The sequence below is a fragment of the Schistocerca cancellata genome, chromosome 1, assembly GCF_023864275.1.
Source record: "Schistocerca cancellata isolate TAMUIC-IGC-003103 chromosome 1, iqSchCanc2.1, whole genome shotgun sequence".
Lineage (NCBI taxonomy): Eukaryota > Metazoa > Arthropoda > Insecta > Orthoptera > Acrididae > Schistocerca > Schistocerca cancellata.
In genome coordinates, this window is record NC_064626.1 from 93,901,362 (window position 1) to 93,913,444 (window position 12,083).

The 12,083-nt window shown below is 42.1% G+C and overlaps 1 pseudogene; it reads left to right on the forward strand.

The window, feature by feature from the left end:
* Window positions 1-11,291: 11,291 nt before the first annotated feature.
* LOC126095796 (5S ribosomal RNA) lies at window positions 11,292-11,409 on the forward strand (annotated as a pseudogene).
* Window positions 11,410-12,083: the final 674 nt, after the last annotated feature.

Consider the following 12,083-nt stretch of genomic DNA (forward strand, 5'->3'; position numbering starts at 1 on the left):
GCGTTCGACCATATCGGCAAAATCAGGATGTTTTGCTGTTGCACGACAATGCACGGCCACATGTCAGTAAAAAAACCATGGAAGCGATCACAAAACTCGGATGGACAACACTGAAACACCCGCCTTACAGTCTTGATCTGGCTCCATGTGACAATCATCTCTTTGGGAAACTGCGGGTATAGAGGCGCTGGTTCCAAGATGGCGTAAGGCAGTTGAGAGGGATGGAAATTATGTGGAGAAATGAAAATATTGTTCCTAAAGGATGTATCTACACACTGTAAAACTTTCACACATGTGGAATAAAAGATGGATTTAAAGTAAATAGTGTGCATTTCTTTTGGAGTGACCCTGGTATGTACAACCTTTGACTGTGTCGGCAACGGCCATTCTGTCTCAAGTTCGAAGAATTTCATAATCTGAATGTGAATGATTGCATTGTAGTGTCCCTGAAGTACGATGAAGGCTCAAAGAAGGAAGCTTTAAAGAGATTTATTGCTCAAATTAAAAAAAAAATTGGTAGCTAGTGATTTTCTTTCGTCTTGAACGTTATGAAGCAGTATACAGTGCTATAGGTGCCACCGCATGTAACAGGCCTACTGAAGTGTCCTCCAACTTTCTAGTACACTAATCAAGAATTTTAAGGCTAAATTAATTTCTTAGGTTCTTAAAAGCGTTGCTACAGGGTTTCTACTTGCACCAGACGTTTCTACTTTGTGATATAACACCAAAAACGGAAATATTTCAAGAAACGCCCTGCCAAGATGTGACATGAGACTCCTATATTTCCCCATTTTTGCAATAGTAAATACTGACCTTCAGTTTTGTTGCGCATTGTAAAACTAAATTAGGAGCTTGCCTCAAAGTTGGGAATGGTTCAAAAAATGGTTCAAATGGCTCTGAGCACTATGGGACTTCTTAACATCTGTGGTCATCAGTCTCCTAGAACTTAGAACTACTTAAACCTAACTAACCTAAGGACATCACACACATCCACGCCCGAGGCAGGATTCGAACCTGCGACCGTAGCGGTCACGCGGTTCCAGACTGACGCGCCTAGAAGCGCACGGCCACACCGACCGGCTCAAAGTTGGGAATACATTTGTTTGTGTTCCCATTCATTGTGAGACCCAGTACGGCTTTAAGGTTCAAAAGTGTTTCAAATAACTCCAAAAAATGGTATTCTTCAGGAAATTTATTCGTATTGCGCATAGGAGCCTCATCGGCTCTATTTTGGTGAAAATATGAACCACCATTAACTGTATACTGGAATGACGACAGTGAAAATAAGTGCCAGATGGCGACTGGAACCTGGATTTCCCGCTTCACTCGAGCGGCCACCTTAACTGGCTTTTTCTTCTTCTTTCTTTCTTCCTTGTTTTTTTTTTTTTTTTTTTTTTTTTTTTTTTTTTTTTTTTTTTTTTTTTTTTTTTTTTTTTTGCTGGTATGTATTTCGTCACCAAAGATGCAGCAATCTTTATTGAACAAACTAACAGTACACATATATACACAATGGAAGAGTTCTTCAAGGTACAATTTAAACACTTACAAATGATTTTAGTTTAACAAAATTATTAGAAAAACATTAAATACAACAAAGGATAACACATTCTGTCTTTTTTTATGCATGAGAACGAGGACAAGGGTGTTGCATCATGTGGCGGTTAGGCATGGCACACCTGAACTTTGAGGGGGATCAAGGTAGACGCTGCGCAGATAACCGGTAAAAGTTTGTCAGTAAGATGGTTTTCGGGTGAGGGTGCTATGCGCGGTCACAACTTTGTACCAGAAGTCGAGGACTGTATGGGGACCACTCTGAAAGATGTATTCTAAAGCCTGTCCTCGAAACCAGATGAGTGTATGGTGCTTAGCAAGAGTGTAGTAAAATGTCTGGGACAACAACAAGAAATCTGGGGTTACCGTCGTTGGCGGGGCACGGAGGTAAAAGCCCACGATTCGTTGGATGAGGAGCCATACGTTTTGAGGGGGCATGTAAGACGGTGCTAGTCGGTGTTTTCGAGCTGACAGTCAGGGCAGAGTGGGGAGGTGGCCAGTCCTATGCGATAAAGTCGACTATTAGTCGGGAATTTGCCATAGACTGAAACATACCAGAGTGTAGACGACGGTAAAAATGGTGCATGCACACACCCCCAAACCGTTCGTCAGTTAATGTCAGGGTGCTGTAGCACCATGGGGTCGTAAGGATTCGACAGCATAAAAAACGATAATAATCTTTTGTACGGGGAGGACGAGTGATTGGAAGATCGGCCCGTACGTAGCTGAGTGTTTCGGCTATCCGTGTACGACTAACGGCCAGGCGTAAACTAACATGTGCCGTCGTCCTTGTGTCAGAAGCTGCACTCGTACGTTAGGCATTTTCCTGTTGTGTGTGTGTGGGTGTGTGGTTTGGGGTTTTCGGGCACCATTTTCCTATTCAGGAAGGTCGTATTTATTGAGGGTCGATGGCGTGGTACTGGCGAATAAATACGGAATTGCAGTGCCTCTGTATTAAAAAGTACGATGCAGTGTTTCTTCCGGCATGCATGAATGTACGAAGAAACATTGCATCGTAATTCTTAATAACACAGGCTCTGCAATTTCATATTTAATAATGCCACTAAACTTTTATTTCTGAAACGCTAATTTTCAAATTTAACACACTGGTAGTATGGTCCATGGAAATGTATTTCACTTCATCACGTGTTCGATATGCGCTCCACTCAGCGGAAAACTTAGCGAAGGCGAGTACACGTATTCTTCACAACTATGTGGCACAGGTCTTCATTTATATCGTTGCACAATTGCACTATCAGGGCCTGCATTGCCATAATATCCTGTGGTCTCAAGGAGAACAGTTTCTCTTTCAAATAACGCCACAAAAAAAAATCGCATGGGTTTAAATCTGGAAATAAAGAATCCTATGATGGCACTGCGAGTAACGGTGCGACGTGACAGTTGCCGAATATTTTCTGTACAAAATCCAGTAGAGCATTAGCCGTATGAGGTGTTGCGCCGTCTTGTACAAACCACTGTGTGTTAATTCGAAAATTGCGGGCAAGAAGACGTGACGCAAAGTCATTTTCAAACAGTCTCTTGTATCGGTCAGCTTTGACAGTTTCGTTCAAAAACATTGGTCCTATTGGGCCATGACTCACACTATCACCTTTTATCCATGCGTCGTTTTTTCATGAGAGTAAAAGTTTTGTGATATTTCTCTACTCCAAAATCGAACATTTTTGTTTACCGTTCTTCTTCTGAGAACAAAATGTTGAACGTTATTTCTTATTTTCCTTCTGCCCATAATGAATACTCCAGTATTCTGTGTTTTTTCTGCTGAGCCAGCTTCTGTAATAGCCTTTTTGTAGGCAAGAACCTGAGATCATCGTGCCAATTACACTGTTAGCCATTAAAATTGCTACACCAAGAAGAAATGCAGTTGATAAACGGGTATTCATTGGACAAATATATTATACTAGAACTGAAATGTGATTGGATTTTCACGCAGTTTGGGTGCATAGATCCTGAGAAATCAGTACCCAGAATAACCACCTCTGGCCGTAATAACGGCCATGATTCGTCTGGCCATTGAGTCAAGCAGAGCTTGAATGGCGTGTACAGGTACAGTTGCCCATGCAGCTTCAACACGATACCACAGTTCCTCAAGAGTAGTGATTGCCGTATTGTGACGAGCCAGTTGCTCGGCCACCATTGACCAGACGTTTTCAGTTGGTGAGAGATCTAGAGAACGTGCTGGCCAGGGCAGCAGTCGAACATTTTCTGGATCCAGAAAGTCCCGTACAGGACCTGCAAGATGCGGTCGTGCATTATCCTGCTGAAATGTAGGTTTCCGCAGGAATCGAATGAAGGGTAGAGCCACGGGTCGTAACACATATGAAATGTAACGTCTGCTGTTCAAAGTGCCGTCAATGCGAACAAGAGGTGACCGAGACGTGTAACCAATGGCACTCCATACCATCACGCCGGCTGATACGCCAGTATGGCGATGACGAATACACGCTTGCAATGTGCGTTCACCGCGATGTCGCCAAACACGGATGCGACCATCATGATGCTGTAAACAGAACCTGGATTCATCCGAAAAAATGACGTTTTGCCATTCGTGCACCCAGGTGCGCAGGCGCTCCTGTCTGTGATGCAGCGTCAACGGTAACCGCAGCAATGGTCTCCGAGCTGATAGTCCATGTTGCTGAAAACGTCGTCGAACTGTTCGTGCAGGTGGTTGTTATATTGCAAACGTCCCCTCTTTTGACTCAGGGATCGAGACGTGGCTGCACGATCCGTTACAGCGATGCGGATAAGATGCCTGTCATCTCGACTGCTAGTGATACGAGGCCGTTGGGATCCAGCACGGCGTTCCGTATTACCCTCCTGAACCCACCGATTCCATATTCTGCTAACAGTCATTGGATCTCGACCAACGCGAGCACCAATGTCGCGATACGATAAACCGCAATCGTGATAGATTACAATCCGACCTTAATCAAAGTCGGAAACGGGATGGTACGCATTTCTCTTTCTTATACGAGCCATCACAACAACGTTTCACCAGGCAACGCCGGTCAACTGGTGTTTGTGTATGAGAAATCGGTTGGAAACTTTCCTCATGTGAGCACGTTATAGGTGTCACTACCGGCGCCAACCGTGTGTGAATGCTCTGAAAAGCTAATCATTTGCATATCACAGCATCTTCTTCCTGTCGGTTAAATTTCGCGTCTGTAGCACGTCATCTTCCTGGTGTAGGAATTTAAAGGCCAGTAGTGTATTTGTATATAACAACTAGATATCTACATCTCCCTTGCTTTCCTCTGGGATTACTTGTCTGGATGTGATGTTTTCCGGAGAACGAACAATCGGTGCCCGAGGTCGTTCCCGTTCCAACAAACAGCCTTCCTCTTCAAACTTTCTCACTATCGGAGAAATGTGTTCCTTTATGGATCATAACAAATGTTAAATATTGTCCTACATCTTGCTTACATTAATGAGACACTTTTCAATTATGCGTATAGGAGGACTGCCTTAACACGCTGATCAGGAGATACACTTCATGCTCGGTCGTGCGAAACGCTAACTGCGAAACAACGAACTGGAGACACTGCAGCAGCGCTTCCTCTTCAGAAATTTGCATGAAACAAAACACGTTTAAGCGAAATTTGAATGAAATGTAACGAGAGGTACAATTTTTATTCAGTGTTAAAATGTATCAGCTATTCGTGCGTCATCTTGTACGTATTGTGAAATACTACCGAGTAACTGGCCAGCGAAGTGAGCGATGGAAAATTTTGTAAACCCTAGACGAGACAATCGCGGCACAGCGGAGTAACCACACCTAATGTGCCCAGTGGCTGTCTCGGCCGGTCGAGAAAGCGGATCGCCCTTACATCATCGCCGCTTCGGGACTTAGCAACCTACTTAGGGCTAACTCGGCGTGGGTTCCGCAACACGATTCTATCGCAGAAAATTGGTGTATGTTGCTTGCTTTCATGTAATAGCTCCGTGGAAGGATTCCTACCAGGTGCGAACAGTTTGTGTAAGGACGATGCCAGACTCTGTGTGAATAGTTTGTGGGCCCGTAATAGGGTACACACCAGTGTCGGCAGTTCTAAAGTTCCCTCCAGTTAACAGAAACTCTATCTATATTACCCTAACCTTTGGTACGATCGCAGTTGTCACATATTAGTTGAGCGACATTGAAATTTCGAAATCCTGTCATAGTCTACTCATTAACAGGTATAATCTTATGTTAATGGTTTAACACAGTAATTCAACTATTAGAGCTAGAAATTATATATATATATATATATATATATATATATATATGTGTGTGTGTGTGTGTGTGTGTGTGTGTGTGTGTGTGTGTGTGTGTTGAGGGAAAAATTACCCGGACTTGAGCAAGCAGTATTCGAGAAGGAGAGCACGTAGCGATTTCCCGCAAACATTACCCACAATTACGATGATGATGATGACGATGATTTATGGTGGAGGGCGCTAAACAGCTAGTCCATCAGCGCCCTTGCATCATTGATATACCCAAGAAGATTTTCATAATCGATGGAAGGACAAAATTACGATACATACCAAGACTGCAAATCAGTTTATACAGCTCAGACAAGCAGAAACTTTAATACCAGTTGGACAGAACACAGAACAGCATTAAAAAGTAACGGCTTTCATTCTGCATTTGCTGAGCAGTTTGTGGACATGAAACACAGTCCAACAAACATCAACACTGACTTGATAATTCTCAAACGCAGCAACAGCTCCACACAAAATCTAATAACTCAAGAAAACTGTAAAATACAAAAAGCCGTAATTGAAATAAAAAAGTAATAAATAGATACACACACATATATATAACATAAAAATATAAATAAAAAATATAAAAATAAACAAATAAAGTAATAATCAAATAAATAAATACATCTCACGCGCATTCACACAAGCGCGCGCGCACACACATACAAACACACACCCACACACAAACACACACACAGAACGTGACAGAAAAGCTCTAAAAAGATTCAACACTCCTGCCCAGAAAGCATTTAAACTGTTCAGCTGTCCGCCATCCTGTTTCTCTTATTTGTAAACAGCGACACGAAAAGTTACTTAGTGTAGGCCTTCACAATGAAGATAATGGGGTTCAAATGGCTCTAAGCACTATGGGACTTAACATGTGAGGTCATCAGTCCCCTAGCTTTGAACTACTTAAACCTAACTATCCTAAGTACACCACACACATTCCGGACTGACGCGCCTAGAACCGCTCGGCCACATCGGCCGCCGAAGATAATGGGGAAACCAGCAAAATTTAGAGAAACACACGCACACACACACACACACACACACACACACACACACACACACACACACACACAAATCTTCCACATTGTATTATATCAGTTAATTGTAGGCACAGTAATAACATGTCCAGTAGTAAATTTTCGAAGTAAATAACTTTTTCACATTAAGCTCTATGTGACTGCAGATGACAAATTGTGAAACGAAACAACTACATTAAATTTCATAAAATCCAGGAAATCCACAGCATGTGGTAGCAAGCCATGCATACAAAATTTTGCCTGCTTTTCAAATAGGTAAATACTGCCATTAAAAAGCAAAGTTATATGTGTAGTAGTATCAAAAAGCATTTTTCCTGTTTTACAGAAGATAACAAGAAACCCACTGATAATGCCGACTCTTCAGCAAAACATGTCTTGGGACTGAAAAAAGAAAAAAAGTATTTTGTTCAAGGCGGACCGTCTCCAAAAACAAGCCAGAAAATATTAGTTGCACAAGTCCGAATGCACACCGTTACGCCCTTCCGAGGTAGCATCTGGAATCAGCCACGGTGGCAAAATAAATTAAGAACATAACAACTATTAGCTGTATTAAAATACCAGTAGAGCTTCATGCAAAAATCACCAAGTAAAAAAGCGGTTGAAAGAGGCCTCCCTTATGCTAGCCATATAACTGAACATAAGATTGCACTTTATTAAACATAGGTTGGATCGTTTATTGACGAATGGCAACAACATGTAGTTCAATTTCTTTCTGCAATTCGCGAATAGCTTGACGAAAAGGATTTTTTTGCTTTTCTAATATTGCCCAGTTTTTATGTTTTGACCTTGAGTGCTTTTGCAGCACTTTTCTGTAAGATTAGGACTCGACCAGATGACGCGTTACTGTGGATTGTGTTCCTAATATTAGTGGTTGTATGCTAAAATGTTTATAACTTTTCGTTGTATGCTAAAACGTTTATAACTTTTCGTTCTACCCCTAAAGTCTTAGGGTGCTGTTAGTTCTTACAGATGTAGATTACGGACTTTCCAAACAAAGATCTGGAGAGCAGGTAGAGGCACAGAAGGGGTCCCTGACGGTTGAGTTTTGCAAGCAGCATCCTTAAGGTGTCCCCACAAGAAAAAGTCAGTTGGTGTAAAGCAGGAGAGGGCCACAGCTACTTAGAAATCTCTTGTCTATGAAAACACTGATCCAAGAAAGTCGTGGTATTGTTGGCTCTATGAGCCTCACGATTATCCTGCGGAAGTCACGTGAATCGATACCGGTATTCAGTTATGTTTGGTTGGCTGGTTTGGGGTATAAACGGACCAAACTACAGGGTCATCAATCCCTTTTTCCTCAAACAAACAAGTTTCAAGGGAAAACAATTAAAAACAAAGTTAGGGAAAGTAAGGGTTTTCTGTACCATGAAACAGTGCGATGAAGATTTGCCTACGTGACATTTTGTGCACGCATAGAGGTCTCGGCCAGCTTATCTGGATAATACGTGGCCTAAATGAATGGATTCCATGCATACTGATATCCATAGAGATGGAACAGTGTCTAGTCATATCAAAACCAGTTCAGAGTTCTTTCCCATCTGGATCTGCACACGACATAAACAACTGACAGGAAGCTACACTTTTTGAACCGTTTTCAGGTAACAACTGATTAACAGCTGTATATCTGTACTCAGCAAGGACGGCATTTTTAACACCTTGCCGTATAATAATAGGGCACAACTGATCTTAATTTATGCGTGATTGTAGTGACTAATCCCAACTATTAAAATGTGAGTCTACAAAGGATGCATAACTAATTGTTAAAATTGTGCGTAGCTCTTTCATTCATATTTCGATACGTAAGACAGTTTTAGATTCACGGGTGTAGATATACAGCTCTGCATTCGACATGTATCTGACTGATGCTTTCGTTTACATCGTAAAATACGCCTAAAGTCAAGTAACAATGTTCGTGTATATTTGGAAACTACTTCAGATGTCAGTTTTATTTCTAGACTTAATATTGCCGGCCTTAAAACTTTACACTGGGTTAGATATTAGTTTATTACGCTAATTGAAGATATATGAAATCAAAGAATCGTCATAAAAAATTATACAGTAAGTGGCTGATTGCTGTATTTCTTCAGATAATACAATTGGTATGATTAATTCGCATACTGCAACAAATCCCAGGGTCAGTTGTGTACCAGCACTGACAGCCATTATTTCCTACGAAAGCAAAGCACTCATGCAAACATTGGGTTTTAACGCCATGTTACATAAAGAGGCATGTTGCAAATTTTTCACGCTTTCTGCCGACCTATGAATCATCTCACCTGGCCAGCTTGAATGGCATACGTATCACATCTCGCATACACAAAGTTGTATCTCGAGTAGAAATCATTTTAAGTAGCACGAAAAAATAGTAAAAGAGCGCTCGTGGGTTGTAGTTTTTTTATATTTTGCGTTTTCCTTCTAGTTTGTTATATAGATACTCATACACGCCAAATCGGAATTGTGGTGTCACCGCCAGACACCACACTTGCTAGGTGGTAGCCTTTAAATCGGCCGCGGTCCGTTAGTATACGTCGAACTATCAGTGATTGCAGACCGAGCGCCGCCACACGGCAGGTTTAGAGAGACTTCCTAGCACTCGCCCCAGTTGTACAGCCGACTTTGCTAGCGATGGTTCACTGACAAATTACGCTCTTATTTGCCGAGACGATAGCTAGCATAGCCTTCAGCTTCGTCATTTGCTACGACCTAGCAAGGCGCCATTATCATTTGCTATTTATCTTGTGATGCATGTACCGTCAGACCGATGTTCACCAATTATGGATTAAAGTTAAGTATTCCAGAAGCTACGTACCTTTTTTACTAGACTCAACTCCTATACCTGTTCCAGACCTCACGCCAGCCTGCGTGAGCTTAAACGCGTGCCTTTCGGCTACCAATCATAGTGGCTTGGCTGTCTTGCCAAGTCACAACAGGAATACTACTGTAATAAAAATTATTACGCCTGGTGTATCAGAAAGGTGGTAATGTTCTTATGTTGAATATGGCTGTATAAGAACTTGTTTTACTCCTTATGGAGAATGCACTTCGTCTTTCTACGAAGGATGGTATGGTATTGGATGCGGCGAACACGTTTACATTGTCGCTGCGGCCTTGGAAGTATGATTTGATATGTAGATTTCATTGACATCAAAGTATCTCCAGGACACGAAATAAGGTTCCGATAGTGGCTGTTTTAATGTATTGCAGGTCAGATGTAGTATGAATATAAAAGTCGGAAAGTGAGACAGTAAATGATCTGTGCATCATGTAGAGGAGACGGAGCTTTCTGAGTTTTGGGAGAGCGACGATTATTTTATGAGAGACGCTGTTCGATCGCAACCGAAGGCTAGGATCTCATGCTTGTAAAGATTGCAGATCGATACTGATTGACTATTTCATGGAAAGAGAATGCCAAGGTTAGGGGTTATGGCCTGGATGAAAACTTAAGTGTTTATTTTGAAGGAAAAATCTAAAAACGTTAGAAGAGAGTCCAACGGTAGTGGTGTAACACGAACCGGCCCAATTGTAAAGGACTGAATACGTTGGTCTGAGACGAGGTATTTATTATCTCTGACATTGTTCTCGTAGCATTTTATCCGAGAGTCTTTGCTAACCTAATAGTAGTAAAATGAGGTGTTTGTATCACCGGAAGGCAAAGCCATTTTATCCGCTAGAGGACAAGGACTTCTGGAGTGAAATCAACAGCCACTGGGTCAACTTTGTCCTTGTGGTTACTAAGGCGAAGGCCGGAAAACTATCCTTCACCTCGGCTATCGGCTGACAATCTTTCTAAAGTCCATTGCTGTAGACGTTAACACACAAATTACTCTCTAAAAACGCTTCTGTTCTCCACGGTCTTTTATTTTTATTATTGAATTATTATTTTATTGTATTTTTATTATTGTACTGAACTGTATTGTATACTTTTATTATTGTGCATATTTTATTGCTTTATTATTCTATTTATTATTGTATCTTATTATTGTACAAAAATGTGTTGTACTGTTGTACATCATTAACGTATTATTGTATTGCACTGTATTGTATTATTATAAGTCCCGTACATTGTGAGCGATTACTCTGACAGCAAAGTAGAGATACGTTATGATAGCGTAGATAGAAGTGTGCTCGTCAGTTTGGGACCATTACGAAATCTGATTAGCAGTAGACATAGAACAGCGCATTTTGCCAAGCTTTTGTTTAGCAAGGTCTGGGGGGTTGCGGAGATGTTCATCAAACTCGAATCACAGACTTTACGAGAGAGACATTGTGCGTCGCGGAGAGGTTTGCAGATAAAAATCTGAGAGTCTGCTTCCTAAGCTTCATCCTCGAACAGGAAGTGTGAAGGTAAGAGGGAAGGTGGGGTGTAATGACAGTAGTAGTACCGGCAGTAGACTCCGCTGGCGTGTGTGGTATAGACGTAATTGTAGTAGGCTGGGCAACGACCTTGCCGCAGTGGATACACCGGTTCCCGTCAGATCACCGAAGTTAAGCGCTGTCGGGCGTGGCCGGCACTTGGATGGGCGACCATCCGGGCCGCCATGCGCTGTTACCATTTTTCTGGGTGCACTCAGTCTCATGATGCCAATTGAGGACTTACTCGACGGAATAGTAGTGGCTCCGGTCAAAGAAAACCACCATAACGACCGGGAGAGCGGTGTGCTGACCACACGCCCCTCCTATCTGCTTCCTCAGCTGAGGATGACACGGTGGTCGGATGGTCCCGAGGGGCCACTTGTGGCCGGAAAACGGAGTGCTTTTGTAGTAGGCTGGGGAGACATGTATACGAAATATTTCCCAACATCAATGAAGTTTTTTCCGGTGGTGGCTTATAATCGATATCACGGAATGGTTCACATTATGCCTGGTAACGGACCATATTGTACAGAACTGAGGATTAAAAATCGGAAGATTACCATCTGCATCTACATACACAGTCGGCAACCAAGCGTACGATGCATAGCGAAGGGTGGCTCTATGATATGGGAGTTCAAATGCAACACGAATGGGGAGACTGGTAACACCAGTTGCGACAATGAAATGAAAAAGGACTCTATATGTCACTAGCAGTCTGCAGTGCGACTTCATGTTACATCTTTCTGTATTACTTTGCATACGTGTGAAATATTGCAGACAAATGTGAACAAGTCACGACTACTATGTCTGTCCAAACAGAGACAAAAAGACTAGTAGGTGGTGCTACAAAGACTGAAAAGTTTATATTTGTGT